This window comes from Onychomys torridus, chromosome 1 (genome assembly GCF_903995425.1).
Source record: "Onychomys torridus chromosome 1, mOncTor1.1, whole genome shotgun sequence".
In the NCBI taxonomy this organism is placed as follows: Eukaryota; Metazoa; Chordata; class Mammalia; order Rodentia; family Cricetidae; genus Onychomys; species Onychomys torridus.
The window spans coordinates 65,164,352-65,185,697 of NC_050443.1; the positions used below are offsets into that span (position 1 = coordinate 65,164,352).

At 37.5% G+C, this 21,346-nt stretch overlaps 1 pseudogene; it reads right to left on the bottom strand.

Annotated features, from left to right (window-relative positions):
• Nucleotides 1-3,316: 3,316 nt before the first annotated feature.
• LOC118572438 overlaps nt 3,317-21,346 on the bottom strand; it is a 43,343-nt pseudogene continuing 25,313 nt past the window's right edge.

The following is a 21,346-nucleotide window of genomic DNA, read 5'->3' on the forward strand; positions in this document are numbered from 1 at the left end:
AAAACCTGTACTCCACAAAATTGGAAAATCTAAAAGAAATGGACAATTTTCTGGGTAGGTAATACATGCTAAAATTAAATCAAGATCAGATAAATAATTTAAATAGACCTACAATGCCTAAGGAAATAGAAGCAGTAATCAAATTCTCCCAACCAAAAATAGCTCAGGGCCAGATTGTTTCATCACAGAATTCTACTAGAATTTCGAAGAAGAGCTAAGAACAATAGTCCTCAAATTGTTTCACACAATAGAAACACAGGGAATATTACCAAACTCCTTTTGAGGCTACAGTTTCCCTAATACATATACCACACAAAGACACAACAAAGAAAGAGAACTTCAGACCAATCTCCATCATGAACACTGATGCAAACATACTCAATGAAATACTGGCAAACTAAATCCAAAACACCATCAAAAAATCATTCACCAAGTAGGTTTTACCCCAGAAATGCAGGGATGGCTTAATATATAAAAATCTGTCAATGTAATCTACCATATAAAGAAACTAAAGAAAAAAACCCCACATAATCATCTCATTAGATGCTGAAAAGGCCTTTGACAAAATAAAACACACATGCATGATAAAGGTCTTGGAGAATTCAGGGATACAAGGAACATACCCATACATAATAAAGGCAATATACAGCAATCTGACAGCCATCATTGAATTAAAAGGAGAGAAATTCAAAGTGATTCCACGAAAATGAGGAACAAGATAAGCCTGTCCATTTTCTCTATATCTATTTAATATAGTACTCAAAGTTCTAGCTAGAGCAACAAGACAGCAAAAGATCAAGGGATACAAATCAGAAAGGAAGAAGTCAAACTTTTGGTATTTGCAGATGATATAATAGTCTACATAAGTGACCCCAAAAATTCTCCCAGAAAATTCCTACAGCTTATAAACACCTTAGATAATGTGGTAGAATTAACTCAAAAAATTAGTAGCCCTCCTATATACAAATGATAAATGGTTTGAGAAAAACTAAGAGAAACAACATCCTTTATAACAATCACAAACAACATAAAATATCTTGAGGTAACTCTAGGCAAGCAAGTAAAAGATTTGTATTCCCAGAACTTTAAATCTTTGAAGAAAGAAATTGAACACATCAGAAAATGGAAAGATTACCACAGTAAAAAATGAAATCTTACAAAAAACAGATTCAATGCAATACCCATCAAAATGCCAACACAATTCTTCACAGATGTCAAAAGAACAATACTCCTGTCCTTAGTGCATGAGCTGGCTGTTTGGAACCTTGAGCTTATACAGGGACACTTCGCTCAGGCTGGAAGGAGGGGACTGGACCTGCCTGTACTGAATCCACCAGGTTTAAATGAATCCCCAGGGAAGTCTTGGCCCAGGAGGAGATTGGAATGGAGGGGAGGGGCTGGGGGCAAGGTGGGGGTAGGGGCAGGAGTGGGAGGACAGGGGAACCCATGGCTGATGTGTAAAATTAAAACACAAATATAATAAATTTATAAAAAGGAAAAATAAGAACAATGAATCATTTGCCTAAGGGCTATAAATGACCAGTTGTATAGCCAAGATAGGCTTGAATCAGAGACTGAATACAAAAAGCCTTTTTCTCTCATTTTCAGGGTGCATTGCCAGTACAAAGGAGTTTATATTCCAGGCCAGGAAGTATAGTTCTGAAATTTCCCATACAAGGAGCAGAAGGGAGAATTTGAGAGCAAACAGGGCTTATACCAATGCTCCATTTTAGTATCTGTTGAAATAAAGCATTTATGGATGAAATAAAGCATTTACAGAGCAAACAAACAAACAAACCAATATTCAACTCCATATGGAAAAACAAAAACCCAGGATAGCTAAAATAGTCCTGTACAATAAAACTACCTCTGGAGACATCACCATTACTGACCTCAACCTCTACCTTACAGCTATAGTGATGAAAATAGCTTAGTATTGATTAAAAAAAATGACACATACATCAATGGAATCAAATCAAAGACCCCATGTTTTGACAAAGAAGTCAAAATTTTACAAAGGAAAAAAAGAAAGCATCTTCAATAAATGGTACTGGAGTAACTGGATGTCAACATGTAGAGGAACACAAATAGAAATCGATCTATCAAAATGCACAAAACTCAAATCAAAGTGGGTCAAATACCTCAACATAAATCCAATAACACTGAACCTGATAGAAGAGTAAGTGGGAAGTAGTCTTAAACACATTGGCACAGGACACAACTTCCTGAATATGAGACCAGTAGTACAGTCACTGAGGGCAAAGGTTAATAAACAGGACCTTGTGAAACTGACTTGTCCATTAAGACAAAATGGTGTCCTACAGAATGGGACCCTCTGCATGTGGGTGACAGTTTTGTAGCTTTGTTTGTTTTGGGGGACCCTAGCAGTGGGACTATGCTCTATCCCTGGCACATCAGCTGGCTTTTTGGAACCTTTTCTTCCCTATTATAGGATGCCTTGCTCAGCCTTGATGCAGAGGGGAAGAGCTTGGTTCTGCCTCAACTTGGTATGCCATGCATTGCTGACTATTATGGGATACCTTATCATTTTTGAGGAGTGCATGTGTGTGAAGAAAAGAGGTGAGAGAGGGAACTGGAGAACAGCAGGGAGGGGAAACTGGTTTTATATGTAAAATAAACAAACAGATTTACTGAGAAAAAAAGAAAAAACAGAAAAATGAACAGTAGCACCTAGTTTTATAACTAAATCAGTACTATTTTTGCCTCTTCTTTGTCTCTAATCCAAACTCCTATTAATATTCATGTAGACTATTTCCTATGATAGCTATAGAACACTTAAAGACAAACCCTTTTCCTGTCAATGAAAATGTTAAAATAAGCTTATAGAATAATTGAGGACTAAAGGATTGTAAATGAATATGTGGTCGCAGTCTACACTGTAGTTCTTAACATTATATCATGTTTACAAAAATTAATAGAAACACTTTTGTAACTTAATAAGTACTATTTTTGCTTCTTCTGTATCTCTAATCTAAGCTCCTACTAATATAGAAGTAGAATAATCTTAATAGATCATGTAGCCTATCTGAGCTTAAGATCTCATATAGTGTCCCAACATTTTATCACAGAACTTAATGAAAGGCCCATAGTCCTTCAAATATAACAACAGAAAGTGGCTGATCATGAGGTTTCATCCATAGAACTGAGGTCCAGGTAATTTGTTAAAACTTTATTATGCATCTTATTTTCTTCATTTTGCAGACAGAAACTTTATATTTCGACACAATATTTGATGAGTAGAAAGCAGCTTTTAATCTTTTATATTTGCTTGCAGTTGTAAATAACAGAGATAAATTTAATGAATACATTCAGCATTAGCATTTGTGACTCTGAACTTGTGAAAAGAATTTATCTTTGGTCTTAACAAAATAATGTAGCATTTTGGGCCAAAGATGCAAAGAAATAGCCCTGCACTGGAGGCTAAGATGGAGAAGACCTCCACGGCCACCAGAGCCTTGCCTTTGGTGCTTTGGTAGACAGCTAGAAAAGTGACCCAAACACTGCAGAACACCAGCATGCTGAACGTAAGGAACTTCGTTTCATTGAATGTGTCAGGCAGATTCCTGGCCAGGAAAGCTATAGTGAAACTTGCCAGGGCAAGAGAGCCCAAGTATCCCAGGACACAGTAGAAGGAAATCACTGAACCTTTGTTGCAAACAATGACGATGTGGCCATGTTCCATGTGTACATCAGCATCAACAAATGGAGGAGAATTTCCTATCCAGATCCCACAGAGAAGTATTTGAATCATGGTGCACATGGGGATGATGAAGTTAGGTGCCCTTGAAACCAGCAGTGACCTCATTCTTTTATCTGGAACAGTGACTTTGAATGCCAGTACTACAGTAATAGTCTTTGCCAAGACAGCAGAGGTGGCTACAGTGAATACAATTGCAAATGTAGTCTGCTGCATTATACAGGTGATTGTATGTGGATGGCCAATGTAGAGCAAGGGACAGAGAAAGCAAAAGATGAGGGAGATGAGTAGGACATAGCTGAGAGCTCTGTTATTGGCCTTGACAATGGGAGTGTCTTTGTGCTTCAAGAAGACACAGAATACAACAGCTGTGAGAGCAGAGAAGCACAGAGCAAAGCAGATCAGAGATATTCCCAAAGGATCTTCATAAGCCAGAAATGTCACAATTTTATTGAGGCAGTGTGTTCGATCTGTGTTGGCATACTGATCATATGGACACTTCACACATTCATCCATGTCTAGTATAGGAAAGGCATTATTATCAGTTTTAGTTTTTCTCCATTTTTTATGTATAAGATATGCAAAATATTAACGCTTTGGAAAGCTATAGCTAAATTAGCCTTACCTCTTATGGTCTATGGAAATCTAAATATTGTTGATTCATAAGGTTTCATCCCAATTTCCAAAACTTATTTTTTATGAAAGCCCTTGTTCATATTAATCTTACATACTTATGATTTTCCTAGTATTTTCAAAAACAATAATATAAAGTCACATAATATTTATATTTATGGTACAAATAACTTGGATTGGATAATTTATGGAAGCGTACTTTTATTCATGATTTTGTCTAGTATGCAAAACAAGAACTTAGAATGAGCTGCTTCCATGCATCTTATGGTCTATCAGCCATAAATTTGATTCCACATTAATGTCCTCATCTGGCTCCTTGGACATGCAAACTCAACCTACTTTATGTCTTTGAAAAGAACCTACAACAAACAGTGTAAGCAGTAAAATTCTTAAGTCATCCTAAATATTTGTCCCTATACACATAAATAAGTATAGTCCTTACTCCTCATTATGGAAACTTATCTTGGAACAGACAGAAACCATTATGGAAAAACACAACCAATGAAAATTTAGAGTTATGGAGTCCAGTCCAATGGATTCATCTACAACAGTATTCTGTCACTATGGCTCATAGAAAATTACAGGAATGCTGGTTGAAAAGCTTACAAGAAAGACTTTGCAGAGCTTGATATGAGTTTGTGTTTCCTAGAAACATCACAAGCGACATCCACAATGTCTCACCAATATGCCTGCTTAAACATGAGCTGAACAAGGACAAAAACAACAGTCATGGCAAAGATAGTTGGAGAAAGACCATCAGACAACAGCTCTATGTAGAGAACTACAGACAGTTAAGGAATATTGAAAGTGGAATAGTATATCTTCTCCAGAGAAGTGCACACTAACTGATTATCTTTGAATAACAAAATGGTCAGTCCTGAAAACATAAGTGTTAAATCACACTTACTGAACTGGTTGTATATAGAAATACATGCATATACATTAAATATTTTTATGTGGCATCAATTAATAAGAAGATAGACCATGAGTTTTAAGGAAGGGGAGGAGGCATGTGTGGGAGTTTTTGGAGGAAGGATAGAAAAAGGAATATTATATAATTGCATTATAATCTCAAATAAAAGAAGCAAACAAAAGCATTGATAATATCAAAGAAGGCAGAGGCACACAAATAAATTACCACCTAAATTCTCTGCATGTCAAAATCATCACCTTTGACTTATGTTTCAATGTATGAGTTTCGGTAGGGTATATTATTTGCCAGTTTTACTAATTTCTGTAAGATTCAACTGCCAAAGTCTCATGACAGTTTAGTTTTTATTGACAAATGTCATGGTCAAGATAATGTTCCATACATAAAGGACATAATTTTGAAAGACAGTATTGGATGGGGCTGAGGATATCCTTCCAGCCATATGTTTGTAATTTACACTGTAGTACATTCAGTTTTCTTTCAGTTGCACTCAGCCAACAGGTCATACTGAGAAATGATGGTGTCTTCCCAGTGCTGAGTCTCTTTATTGAAAGATGTACATTCTTTTTCAGTTTTTATATTCTCTTTGCTTGTTCTGAACAATGTTATCTTAACTAGTAAATCTATGTATTCAAATACTTCAACTTTTTCTATTTCCAAAATTATTATGTATTATAAAATGTATTTTAAAGCTTTAAAAATACACATAAGGTATTATTCTGATGGATTTGCCTTTATATGTCACTTGGCCTTTTTCCTTTGCTGTTCTTAGTATTCTTTCTTTATTCTGTAGGTTTAGTTGTTTAATTATTCTGTGGCAAGGGCACTTTTTGGGGGGGTCTAGTCTGTTTGGTGTTCTATATGCTTCTTGTATCTTCATAGGTTTTTCCTCCTTTAAGTTGGGAATATTTTCTTCTATGATCTTGTTGAATATATTTTCTCTGCCTTTGAGTTGGTATTCTGCTCCTTCCTATATCCCTATTATTCTCCGGTTTTGTCTTTTCATGGCATCTCAGAGTTCTTGGGCAGTTTGTGTTATGACTTTTTGGCTTTAGTATTTTCTTTGACTGACGAATCCATTTCTTCTATTGTACCCTCTACACCAGAGATACTCTCTTCAATCTTTTGAATTCTGTTGTTTAAGGTTGCATCAGTGTTTCCTGTTTGTTTACTCAGATTTTATATTTCCTGAATTCCCTAAGTTTGTGTCTTCTTCATTGTTTCTGTTTCCCTTTTCAGGTCTTGAACTGTTTCCATCACCTGTTTATTACTTTTTCATGGTTTTCTTTACAGGATTTATTGCTTTCTTCTAATTTGTCTTTTCCTGTATTTCTTCCAATATCTGTCTTTTTCTCAAATTTTTTATTGATTTCTTCCACTTTTTAAAAATATTTTCTGGGTTGGGGATTTAGCTCAGTGGTAGAGCACTTGCCTAGCAAGCGCAAGGCCCTGGGTTCTATCCTTAGCTCAAAAATATTTTCATCCATTTCATTTTTCATTTTTTCTTGAAAGACCTCTAGCATCTTCATGATTCTATTCTTAAAGTCACTTTCTTCTGCTTCTACTACATTCCAATGATGAGGTCTTGCTGCTGGAGGAGGGCTAGGTTCTGGTGATGCTGTATTGATCTTTATGTTGTTGTATGTACTTCTGCCTTGATAAAACCAGTAGCACAGACACAATTAATAAATGGGACCTCTTGAAACTGAGAAACTTTTGTAGGGCAAAGGACACGGTTAATAAGACAAAACCACAGCCTACAGAATGGGAAAAGATCTTCAGCAACCCCACATCTAATAGAGGACTGATATCCAGAATATATAAAGAACTCAAGAAATTAGACATTAAAATACTCAACAGTCCAATTAAAAAATGGGCTATAGAGCTGAACAGAGAATTCTCAACAGAGGAAGCTCAAATGTCTGAAATACATTTAAGGAATTGCTTAAAATCCTTAATCATCAGGGAAATACAAATCAAAATGACTCTGAGATACCTCCTTACACCTGTCCGAATGGCTAAGATCAAAAACACTGAAGACAGCTTATGCTGGAGAGGATGTGGAGCAAGGGGAACATTCCTCCACTGTTGGTGGGAATGCAAACTTGTACAGCCACTTTGGAAATCTATATGGCATTTTCTTACAAAACTGAAATCAACCTCCCTCAAGACCCAGCTATACCACTCTTGGGCATATATCCAAGGAATGCTCTATCATACCACAAGAACATATGCTCATCTATGTTCATAGCAGCCATATTCATAATAGACAGAACCTGGAAGCAATCTAGATGCCCTTCAACTGAAGAATGGATAAAGAAAATGTGGTATATATACACAATAGAGTACTAATTAGCAGAGAAAAACAATGACATCATGAGGTTTGCAGGCAAATGGATAGAACTTAAAAAATCACCCTGAAATAGATAACCCAGGCTCAGAAAGCCAAACATTGTATGTATTCACTCATAAGTGAATATTAGATGTAAAGCAAAAGATAACCACCACAATTCACAACTCCAGGGAGGCTACCAAGAGGACCCTAAATAGGGATTGCCCAATGACAGAGAAATGGATGTGACCTACATGAGCAAACTGGGGTTTGGGAGGTAATGGAGGGCAAGGGTCAGGGTAAAGAGAGCTTAGGGGAGTGGGTGGTACCAGCTGGATCAGGAACAGAGTGGGAGAATGGGGAGGGAGATACCATAATGAATGAATACCTCAGGGGGACAGAAAGAAGCAGAGTGCTAGTGAGGTGCCCAGAAATCCACAAAGATACCTCTACTATAGAGTACTGGCAATGGTCAAGAGTGTGCCTGTGCTGACCTGCTCTGGTGATTGGATGGCCAAACACCCTGGCTGTCATGATAGAAATCTCATCCAGTGTCTGATGGAAGTGGATGTAGAGATCCATGACCAAGACCCAGGTGGAGCTCTGGGACTCCAATTAGCAAGATAGAGGAGGGATTGTATGAGCGAGAGATATTGAGACCATGATTGGAAAAAGCAAAGGGACAAATAGCCAAACTAGTGGAAACATATGAACTGTGAAACAATGGCTAAGGAGCCCCCATGGAAATGGACCAGGCCCTCTGGTTAAGTGAGACAGTTGATTATTTTGAACTGTTCGGGAAGTCTCCAGGGAGTGGAGCTGGGACCTGTGCTTTGTGAGTAGACTGGGTTTTTGGAGCCTGTGGCCTATGCTGGGATACTTTGCTTAGCCTCTGTGTAGGGAGGAGGGTACTAGACTTGCTTTGGCTGAGTCTACCAGCTGGGCTGACTCCCCACAGGACTCCTTGCCCTGGAGGAGGTGGGAATGGGAGGTAAATGGGGGGGGCAGCTGGGGGGGAGGATGGGGGAATCTGTGATTGATATGTGAAATTAAGTCATTATAAAATGAATATATATATATAAAGAAAGAAAGTTAAAAAATACACATAGGATTAAGTGAAATTTAATCTAATTCTCTTTATTATTCTTGTATTCGACTAACACAAAAGTCAATAAGCAAACTTTGAATTGAATTTGAATTGAACTGATATACTTTTATTAATTTCTTTTCATTGCCTTATTCTATTCAAGTGGTTTATCTTTTTTAATTTTACCAGGTTCTGAATTCAAATATGTTTAATATTTAGTGTAATTTAAAAATATATACTACATTTTCACAATTCTTTTGTTCAAATCATATGAAACCATATACATTATGGTCTCATTCTTAAATAAAACTTTATGTTAATTATTTAGTTGTTTTTCATTACTCCAGCCACAATTCATTCCATCCTTCAGTTACCCCATACACTAACAATAACATCACTTTCAGTATTTCTAAGAAACTCAACATAGATACCACCACATATTGAATTAAAAACCTCTCCATTAATATTTGTTATGATCATTAGAATAAAAGATTTAATCCATAGTTTAATATATTGGCCTCCAAAATCATCTGTGACCTAGAACACTACTGTAAATGAAACCTACCAATGATTGTTTTGATCTACCATAGGACATAATACAAAAACACATGTTTCTAAAACATGATACAACACTACTGAGTGTCCACTTCTTGTCAGAGAAATTGGGGGCACTTGGAAAATGTGGATGCTGTGGTGGTTTGAATTTGATTAGTATCTCTAATCTTATAAAGAGTGGCACTTTTGGGAAGTGTGGCTTTGTTGTTAGAGCAGCATGGCCTTGTTGGAGGAAGTGTGCCAATATAGGATGGGCATTGAGGTCTCCTTTGGTCAGGTTCAGTGTGACATCCAGTTCACTTCCTGTTGCCTTTAGATTAAGATGTAGAATTCTCAGCTGCTTCTCTGGTACCATGTCCTTATACAGCACCATGTCTACCTGCATGCCCCCATGTCCCACCATGATGATAATGGTCTAAACCACTGAACTCTAGCCATTCCAATTAATTTTTTTCCCTTCATAGGATTTTCCTTGGTCACAGTGTCACTTCATAGCAATAGAAACCCTATGTCAGACAGAAGTTAGTCTCAGGGACTGAGGTATTGATGTGATAGGCCTGACAATACTTTTGTTTGAAGGAATATCGATTTGGGACTGTAGATTAGAAAAGAAGTAGACTGCTTTAAATGCTGCTTAATAGAAATCATGGAAGACAGTGGTGATGAATGTCATTTGATGAATGTCACAGCCTGGCTCAAAGAAGAAATTAATACAGGACCTAGACATCATTCTTGTGATATTTTGGTGAAGAATGCAGCTGCTTTTTGCCTTTGTCTGAAGAGTCTGCCTGAGGCTAAAATAAAGTGTTTCAATTATTTCTATTGGCAGAGGAAATCTCATAAGAGCCGAATTTTGAGAAAATAGCACAAAAACTTGCACAAAACTGCATGTGTGGTAATTAGTTTTAACTCTCCTGAAGATTTATAATGAAAAGGAGAAGCTGAGTAAGGTAAAATACACAATGTACACTTTGAGGAAAAAAGGAACTCTAAGAATTGGAATGGAGCAAAGTCCTGTGTTAAGAAGCTCAACTGAAGGGCTGGAGAGATGGCTCAGAGGTTAAGAGCACTGGCTGCTCTTCAAGAGGTCCTGAGTTCAATTTCCAGCAACTACATAGTGGCTCCAACCATCTGTAATGAGATCCGGTGCCTTCTTCTGGCCTGTAGATGTACATGCAGGCATAACATTGTATACATCATAAATAAATAAATCTTTTAAAAAAACAAAAAGAAGTTAAACTGATTAAGAAATGGAAGATGGGGGCCTCATGACAAGATATCAGAAAAGGGATTAAATAGAAGCATAGTGACTGGTGTGGTGGTGCATACCTTTAATGCCAGCACTCCATAGTCAAATGTTGATACATCTCTGAGTTTGAGGTCAGCCTTGTCTACAGATTCAGTTTCAGGATAGGCAAGCTCAAACAAAAAGTTAATGAAGATGTATATGAACAAGGGGACTATGATCCAGCCCCAGAAAGTAGCAGAACTGAGAAAAATTTGCCATGTGGTTCTGTTTTTAAGAATAGAATAAAGGTATTGTGGAAACTTCCTTAATGATTAAGGATGGCTGCTGAGGCCAGGCATGTGTCAGGGGTGTCACTAAATGGAGGCCCAGAGGGGACATTGTGTGAACTTATGAAGGTGAAGCCTGGATTGCTTTGCAAACCCCAAGATGTCAGAGATGCCAGAACCTTTTGAGCAGAGCTACTAACAGATACTGCAACCAGCCCAAGAGAAGGAAGTGTGTAGCTCACAACAAAGCTGAAAGAGTTGGGGTTCTGAAGAGTGTTTTGACATCAGATATAGAGATACAGGATTTGGAACTTCCCCAGCTGGTTTTTAGTTTTGTGTTGGTCAAGTATCTCACTATGCTCCCTTCCCTATATTTTAGAATGGTAATGTACATCCTGTGCTATTGTATTTTGGAAGTATGTGATTTATTTTTTATTTTGATTTTTATAGGAGATTATAGTTAAGAGATCACATGAATCTCAGAAGAGACTTTGTACTTTATACTTTTAAACATAGTTGAGACTGTGATAGATTGTGGGGATTTTTGAAGTTGGACTAAATGCATTTTGCATTACATTTTTGTTAGAAGCTTATGGGGGCAAGAAAATGGAATGTGATAGTTTGAATGTAATTGGCCCCCATAATCTCATAGGGAGTAGCATTATTAGGAGGTGTTGCTTGCTGGACTAGATGTGTCCTTGTTGGAAGAAGTATGTCAGTGTGTGAGTGAGCTTTGACGTCTCTTTTATCAGGCCCAATATGATACCCAGTTCATTTTCTGTTGCCTTTGGATCAAATTGTAAAATTATAGTTCTTTCTCTAGCAACATGTCTGCCTGCATTCACTATGTCCCACCATGGTGATATTGGACTAAACTTCTGAACTGCAAGCTACCCCAATTAAATGTTTTCCTTTATGAGAGTTGCCATGGTTATTGTGTCTCTTTATAGCATTAGAAACCATAACTAAGACAGGTACATAGCATTTTATCTTTAATAAAATTGATAAGTAGATACAATTTATTACAATATGCTGAATTCTAAAATATAGATTAGATGAAGAGGAAATTTTTAGTGCCCTAAAGAAATGTTTATGAGAAAATACTAAGTTCACTTGTTCTGGAATGATTAGACCATAGTGTAGTTCATGAACAAGGCAGTATATTATTTCAAATAGCAGTGTTCTTAACTCTTTTAATTTTATAATTTATCTTTTCCTTTCCCCTAATGAGATCTTTGAGAACTACATAAATATGGTAGAAAGTAAACAATCTGTTGATTATTTTGGTAAATTATATTCTTACTTGTCATATTTGAAATTTCATTTTCTGGACAGGGTTTACAATCAAAACAGCAGACAGCATTTTCCTGCTGAGGGGATTTTTTGAATCCTGGACTGCAAGGCCTACTGCATATCGAGGGTGGAGTCTGTGAAAAATGAGATATATTTTTGAAATAAAAAGCTCAGCATATATACAAAAACAGCAGTGAGTCACAGTATGTATCCACTGAAAAATCTCCCTTTACACACATGTATCATATTATAAAGCATAATTTCAGTACCTTCTCATGCTTCTCTTTTCTTCCAGACCCAGTTCCATAGTTTTCTCCCTGGTGCTGCATCAGAACACCAGTTGCAGCCTTCCCTCTTACTACCCACCTCTCCCATAGATGTCATAAACCACTGCTTCTTAACCTCCCTTTCTTCATTCATCCACATATCACAGTACCCAACTCTAGCAGACATGTCCTGCTTAAACAGATTCCACACCTGCCAGAAAGCTAGGTAGACTTATGGCAGGCCTTCTTCTGTCTCTGTGTTCCCCTTGATATAATCCTTCATTCTCCTCACTAGTGCTGCAGCAGAATGCCATCTGCAGCTTTCCCTTACCTCTGCTTATATCTCCTGTGTGTCCAACAAGCTATACCTTCCTAAACTCCCTCCCTCAGTTCATTACTGAATCCCAGCCTTCAACTCTAGTAGGAGTCTCCTGATATTTCAAGTGCCACCCCTCCCAAGTCAACAAGTAGGTTGAAAACAGACTCATAGCCTCTTCCTAATACTCTTGAGATACAGTCTTCTTAGTCTCATTCCCAGCACTATAGTTGGAAACCTGCTGTGTTCTCCATTCTTGTCTGATCCTTCCTCAATGGATCACAAAAAACTTCTCCTCCAAACTCCTTTCCTCAACTCATCCCAATCACCCTGCCTCAAACACCATTTAGCTGAACAGGCCAGGGAACACACAGACAACACACAGACATCATACTTTGAACATCTAGAGAGGAAGCAGAAACCAAGGAAAAAAAATCAGTCAACAAAGACAAATTGAAACAGCAGCACCAAGAATTTTAAGAACCCAAAACCCAGATGCCAGGATGTCAGAATAAAAAAATCAGTCAACAACAGCCAGGACAATGTGTCTTCATTAGAGCCCAGCTATCTTACCTCAACAGGCCTGAATATCTAAACATAGCTGAAAGTACAAGAAACATACCTTAAAAATACCTTGAATTTAATGGAGGTCCTTAAATAGGAAACCAATGAATTCCTTAAAGAAACACGGAAAAGCATAAGCTGACAGTGTAAGGAAATATATAAAACTGTTTAAGACCTAAAAATGGAAATAGAATCAATAAAAATACTCCAAACTGAGGGAATTATCAAAGTAAAATTTTAGGCACTAGATGTGAAGTATAGAGAACAGCTTCACTAGCAGAATACAAGAGGTGGGTAAGAAAATATAAGGCATTGAAGATATCATAGGAGACATGATACATATGTACATGGGTACATATGTGAAAGAAATTGTTAAATCTAAAAAAAATCATGACATTAAAGACACAGGATATTAGGAACAATATGAAGATCAAGCCTAAGAATAATACAGAAAGAGGAAGGAGAAGAAACCCAGCCTTAGGGCCCAGACAATATTTTCTACACATTCATAGAAGAAAATTTTCCTAATGTAAAGAAAGACATGACCATAAAGGTATGAGAAGCATTGAGAACACCAAATAGATTGAACCATAGAAAAGTGCTTTGCCACATAACAATAAAAACTCTAAACATATGGAACAAAGAAAGGATATTAAAACTAGCAAGGAAAATACAAATTAACACATAAAGATAGGCCTTTTGGCATTATAACCAACTTATCAATGGAGTCTCTGAGAGACAGAGACCACATATCCCACCCAGACTACTATACCATCCCCAAAATTACACACATCATCAATGGAGAAAATAATATATTCCATAAAGGAGTCAAATTTAAACAATATCTATCTACAAATCCAGTTGTACAGAAGATGCTTGAAGGAGAAAATCCTAACTAAAGAGGTTAACAATACAAATCAAATCATAGAAAAGAATTTCACACCAGAAAAATTAAAAGAATCTCTCTCTCACCCACTCTCTCCCAAGCACTGGTCTCTTTTCCCACAGCAAAATAACATGAATCAACAATCATTGGTACTTGATATCTCAAAATCAGTGGTATCAATCCCCCCAATAAAAAGACACAGACTAACAGATTGGCTGTCTAATCAGGATAAACATGTCTGATGTTTTCAAGAAATAACCCCTAACATTGAGGATAGACCTAACCTCAGATTGAAGAGTTGGAAGATAATGCAAGGAAAAGTACGTAATACTCAAGGAGGTATAGCCTATTTAATATCTAATGAAATAAGCTTCAAACAAAAACTAATATAAAGAGGTAGGGAGATATACTACATACTCAAAAAAGGAAAAAAAAAAACAAATTTGACATTTCAATTCTTAAGATCTATGCCACAAACACCAGGGCTTAAGGTGTGTAAAAGAATACCACTACAGCTTAAAATATACATTGGTCCTCTCAGATGGATAGTGGGAGACTTCAGCACTCCACTCTCTCCAATGAATAGTTCCCAGACAAAAATTAAACAGTGAAATACTGGAGCTAAGAGACATTATAAATGAAATGGACCTAATTGTTATTTTGAGACCAGTTCACACAAACACAAAAAAATTCTTCTATACTCTGCACCTCATGGAACTTTCTCCAAAGTTGTATACATATTCATACACAAAACAAGTCTTAACAGATAGAAGAAAACTGAAATAACTCCATGTTTTCTATCATACCACCAGGTATCAAATATGAATATCAACAACAACAACAACAACAGAAAAACAGAAAGCCTAGAAACTCATGAAGCCTGAACAACTGTCTACTGAATGAAAAATGATTCAAGATAGGAAAGAAGTTAGAGTTTTCCTAGAATTCAATTAAATTGAATACACAGCAAAACCTATGCTACACTATGAAAGTGCAGCAAAGAGGAAGAGTTCCTAGAAGTAAGTGCCTTCATAAAGAAATTGGAGAAATCTCATACTATCCACTTATCAGCACACCCGAAGGCTCTATAACATAGCGATATAATCACACCTGAGTAGTAGATGGCAAGAGATAATCAAACTGATAGCTGAAATCTATAAAATAGAAACTTAGAGAACAATGCAGAGAGTCAATGAAACAAAGAGCTGGTCTTTGAGAAGGTCAACAAGATAGACAGGGAACGAATAATTAAATTAACCAATAAAAAAGAAATAAAGCCATATCCACAGAGTGAAATTCAGAAAATCATAAGTACATCACTGGAAAATCTGTACTCCACAGGACATACTTTAATAACCTGTACTCCACCAAAATGGAAAACCTAAAAGAAATGGCTAGTCCTCTGAATAGATACAGCTTACTAAAGTTAAATCACGACCATTTTAACAATTAAAAAACCTATAACCCCTAGTAAAATCAACACAGTCATTAAAATTCTTCTAGGCAAAAAAAAAAAAGAAAGAAAGAAAGAAAGAAAGAAAAACCCAAGCCAAACAAACAAACTAAAAACCAAAAACCAAAAACCAACAAACCAAAGGAAAAACTCCAACAACCAAACTACAAAACAAAACAAGCAAACAAAAAACTCATGGCCACATGTTTTCTGCATAGAATTGTATCACACTGTCAAAGGTTAACTCTAATCTTCCCCCCAAAATCCACCAGGGAACTCCTACAGCTGATAAACTTTTTCAGCAAAGTGCCTAGATACAATATTTATTAAAAATATCAACAGCCCATCTATGTAAATTGACAAACAAACAAAGTCAGGGAAATACCACCTTTCACAATACCCTCAAATAATTTAAATCTTGAGTAAGCTCTAAGCAAGCAAGGGAAATATTTATATGACAAAAGCTTCAGTCCTTGGAGAAAGAAATTGAAGAAGAAATAAAGAGATGGAAAGATCTCCCATGTTCATGTATTAGTAGGAATAGTAAAAATGGTAATCCGGACCCCAGCCACTTCCTAAGACTCAGAGACCAACCCCCAGCTCCCATCTGGAACAGAGGTGAGTACCTGGGGTTATAGTCAGAGAGGCAACTGCCCTTGGGTCCCACAGCTGAACACAGGCCATCCCTGGAGGACCTACCCAACTTGGCCCCAGTTTCCAGCCAATCAGCAGGCCCTGCTGAAAGGCTCCCGTTTTCAAAGACTGCAGGCAGACACTGCAGTCTCCACACCCTGCCCCCACAACTATTTACCCAAGACCCCAGCAAATTTCTGAGACTCAGAGACCAAACCCCAGCTCCTGTCTGCCCTGGAACTCCCATCTGGACCAGATATAAGTGCTTGGGTTATAGCCAGAGAGGCAACTGCCCCTGGGTCCCATCACTGGACACAGGCCATCCCAGGAGGACCTACCCAACTTGGCCCCAGTTTCTGGCCAATCGGTAGGCCCTGGGGGAAGGCTCCCCTTTTCCAAGACTGCAGGCAGACCCTGCAGTCTCCACACCCTGCCCCCACACCCATCTGCCGGAGACCCCAGCCAATTCCTCAGAATCAGAGACCATCCCCCATCTTCCATCCAGCCCTGGAACTCCCATCTGGACCAGAGATGAGAGGAACTCCCATCTGGACAAGAGGAGCTACCACCTGGACAAAATAAGGAGACCCCAGGGACTTCCTGAGACTCAGAGTCCAGCCCCCCAGCTCCTATCCGGCCAGCACCCTCATCTGGACCAACACTCTCATCTGGACCAACACTCCCATCTGGCCCAGAGCTTCCATCTGGACAAGAGAGAGGCTCCCTAAATGTGTCAACTCTCTCTGGACCAGTCTGTACACTGATAAGACCAAGAACGAACCCAAGAGGAGATGGGCAGATGTCAAGGCAGAAATACATACAACAAAATAAAGAGCAATACAGCATCACTAGAACCTAGCCCTTCTCCAACAGCTAGACCTGAACATCACGGAATGAAAGAAGAAGAAGTAAACAGCCTTATAAGTAACATCATGAAGAGGCTAGAGCCTTATATAGAAGAAATCAAAAATAAAGTAGAGGAACAGACAAGCAAGAAATGGGAAGAACACTATAAAAAACTAGAGGAAAGGACAATTAAAGGAGAAGAAACAATAAGTCCTTGAAAGAAAATCATGAAAAAGCAAGGGAGACAGTCCAAGACCTGAAGAGGGAAATAGAAAAAAATGAAGAAGACACTAGCAGAAGGAATGCTGGAAATAGGAAATCTGAGTAAACAAACAGGAATTTCAGATGCAAGTATAACCAACAGAATGCAAGAGATGGAAGAGAGGATCTCTGGTGTTGAAGATATGATAGAGGAAATAGATTCATCAGTCAAAGAAAACACTAAACCCAACAAAGTCATGACCCAAAATGTCCAAGAAATTTGGGACACCATGAAAACACCAAACCTACAAATAATAGGGATAGAGGAAGGAGAAGAATACCAACTCAAAGGCACAGAAAATATTTTCAACAAGATCATAGAAGAAAACTTTCCCAACTTAAAGAAGGAAATCCTATGAAGATAGAAGAAGACTATAGAACAACAAACAGACTAGACCCCCCCCCCAAACAAGTCCCCTCGCCACATAATAAGTAAACAACTAAATGTATAGAATAAAAAAAGAATATTAAGGGCAGCAATGGAAAAAGGCCAAATGACTTATAAAGGCAAACCCATCAGAATAACACCCAATTCCTCAATGGAGACTTTGAAAGCCAGAAGGACCTGGACAGATATAATGCAGACACTAACAGACCATGGATGCCAGCCTAGATTAATATACTCAGCAAAACTTTCAATCATCATAGATGGAGTGAACAACACCTTCCAAGACAAAACCAGATTTAAACAATACTTATCTAGAAACCCAGCCCTACAGAAAGTACTAGGAGCAAAATTTCAACCTTAGGATGGCAGATACACCCATGAAAACACAGGAAATAGATAACACCACAGCAGTAAACCCCAAAGAAGAGAGGTACACACACACTACCACCAAAAAGTAAAAATAACACCAGGAATGAACAATCACTGGTCATTAATATCCCTTAATATCAATGGACTTAAAAACCTATAAAAAGACACAGACTAACAGAATGGATATGAAAACATGACCCATCTTTCTGCTGCATACAAGAAACACACCTCAAATTCAAAGACAGACACCTCCTAAGAATAAAAGGCTGGGAAAAGACTTTCCAATCAAATGGTCTTAAGAAGCAAGATGGTATAGCCATCCTATCATCCAGCAAAATAGACTTCAAACTAAAATCAATCAAAAGAGATGATGAAGGACATTACATAGTCATTGCAGGAAAGATCCACCAAGATGAAGTCTCAATTCTGAACATTTATGCCCCAAACACAAGGACATCCACATATGGAAAAGAAACATTACTAAAGCTTAAATCACATATAAAACCCCACTCATTAATAGTGGGAGACTTCAACAACCCACTTTCACCTCTGGACAGATTGGCCAAATTGAAACTTAACAGAGACATAATGGTCTTCACTGATGTTATGACTTAAATGGACTTAATCAATATCTACAGACCATTCCACGCCCCTCCCAAAGAATATACATTCTTCTCAGCACTCCATGGAACCTTCTCTAAAATCGAGCACATACTTGGCCACAAAGCAAGTCTCAACAGATACAAAACAATTGGAATAACCTCCTGTGTTCTATCAGACAACCATGGTTTAAAGTTAGATTTCAACAACAGAAATCCTACAATCTCATGGAAGCTGAATAATGCTCAACTGAATCACCAATGGGTTAAGGAAGAAATAAAGAAAGAAATTAAAGACTTCCTAGAGATCAATGAAAATGAATACACCACCTACCCAAACTTATGGGATACTATGAAAGCAGTGCTAAGAGGGAAGTTAATATCACTGAATGCCCACATAAAAAAGCTGGAGAAATCTCATGTTAGTGACTTGACAACACACTTGAAAGCCCTTGAACAGGAAGAAGTAAAGTCTCCCAGGAGGAACAGACACCAAGAAATTATCAAATTGAGAGCTGAAATCAATAAAATAGAAATAAAGAGAACAATACAAAGGATTAATGAAAGAAAGAGTTGGTTCTTTGAGAAGATCAAGAAGGTAGACAAGCCCTTATCCAAACTAACCAAAAGACAGACAGAGAGCATCCAAATTAACAAAATCAGAAATGAAAAGTGGGACATAAGAGCAGACAATGAGGAAATCCAGAGAATCATCAGGTCATACTTCAAAAACCTCTACTCCATAAAACTGGAAAAAATCTAAAAGAAATGGATATAATTTTCTGGATAGGTACCACATACCTAAGTTAAATCAAGACCAGATAAACCATTTAAATAGTCCAATAACCCCTAAGGAAATAGAACCAGTCATTAAAAATCTCCCAACCCAAAAAAGCCCTGGACCAGATGGTTTCACTGCATAATTCTACCAGATCTTCATAGAAGACTTAATACCAATACTCTTTAAATTGTTCTGCACAATAGAAGCAGAAGGAATATTACCAAATTCCTTCTATGAGGTTACAATTAACCTGATTCCTAAACCAAACAAAGATGCAACAAAGAAAGAGAACTACAGGCCGATCTCCCTCATGAACAATGATGCAAAAATACTCAATAAAATTCTGGCGAACAGACTCCAAGAACACATCAAAACAATTATCCACCATGATCAAGTAGGCTTCATCCCAGGGATGCAAGGGTGGTTCATCATATGAAAGTCCGTCAATATAATACGCGATAAAAACAAACTCAAAGAAAAATCCACATGATCATCTCACTAGATGCAGAAAAGGCATTTGACAAAATCCAACACCCCTTCATGATAAAGGTCTTGGAGCAATCAGGAATACAGGGAACATACCTAAACATAATAAAGGCAATCTACAGCAAGCCAACAGCCAACATCAAATTAAATGGAGAGAAACTCAAAGCAATACCACTAAAATCAGGAACAGGCAAGGCTGTCCCCTCTCCCCATACTTATTCAATATAGTACTTGAAGTTTTAGCCAGATCTATAAGACAACACAAAGAGATTAAGGGGATACAAATTGGAAAGGAAGAAGTCAAGCTTTCCCTATTTGCAGATGGCATCATAGTATACATGAGTGACTCCAAAAATTCAACCAAGGAACTGATACAGCTAATAAAAACCTTCAGCAACATAGCAGGATACAAGATCAACTAAAAAAAATCAGTAGCCCTCCTATATACAATAGACTAACAGGCTAAGAAGGAATTCAGAGATACATCACCATTTACAATAGCCACAAATGATATAAAATACCTTGGGGTTACTCTAACTAAGCATGTGAAGGACCTATATGACAAGAACTTTAAGTCCCTGAAAAAAGAAATTGAAGAAGATGTCAGAAAATGGAAAGATCTACCATGCTCATGGATAGGCAGGATTAACATAGTAAAAATGGCGATCTTACCAAAAGCAATCTACAGATTCAACACAATCCCCATCAAATTACCAACACAATTCTTCACAGATCTGGAAAGAATAATACTCAACTTCATACAGAAAAACAAAAAACCCAGGAGAGCCAAAAGAATCCTGTACAATAAAACATCCTCTCGAGGCATCACAATCCCCAACCTCAAGCTCAACTATAGAGCTACCATAATATAAAAAGCTTGGTACTAGCATAAAAACTGCCATGTGGACCAATGAAATTGAATTGAAGACCCTGACATTAACCCACACACTTCTGAACATACAAATTTTGACAAAGAATTCAAAAATGTACAATGGAAAAAAGAAAGCATCTTCAACAAATGGTGCTGGCATAACTGGATGTCAATGTGTAGAAGGCTGCAAATAGATCCATATCTGTCACCATGCACAAAACTTAAGTTGGGCTTAAACAGGGACACTTCGCTCCCTGGAAGGAGGGGACCTGCCTGTACTGAATCCACCTGTTTTAAATGAGTCCCCAGGGGTGTCTTGGTCCTGGAGGACATGGGAATGTAGGAAAGGGGCTGGGTGCAGGATGGGGGAGGACAGGGGAACCCATGGCTGATGTATAAAATTAAAACACATAATAATAATAATAATAATAATAATAATAATAATAATGAAATAAAAATGGTAATCCACCAAGAGCAATCTATAGATTCAATGCATTTCTAATAAAAATTGCAATATAATTCTTTACAGACCTTGAAAGGACAATTCACAACTTCATATAGAC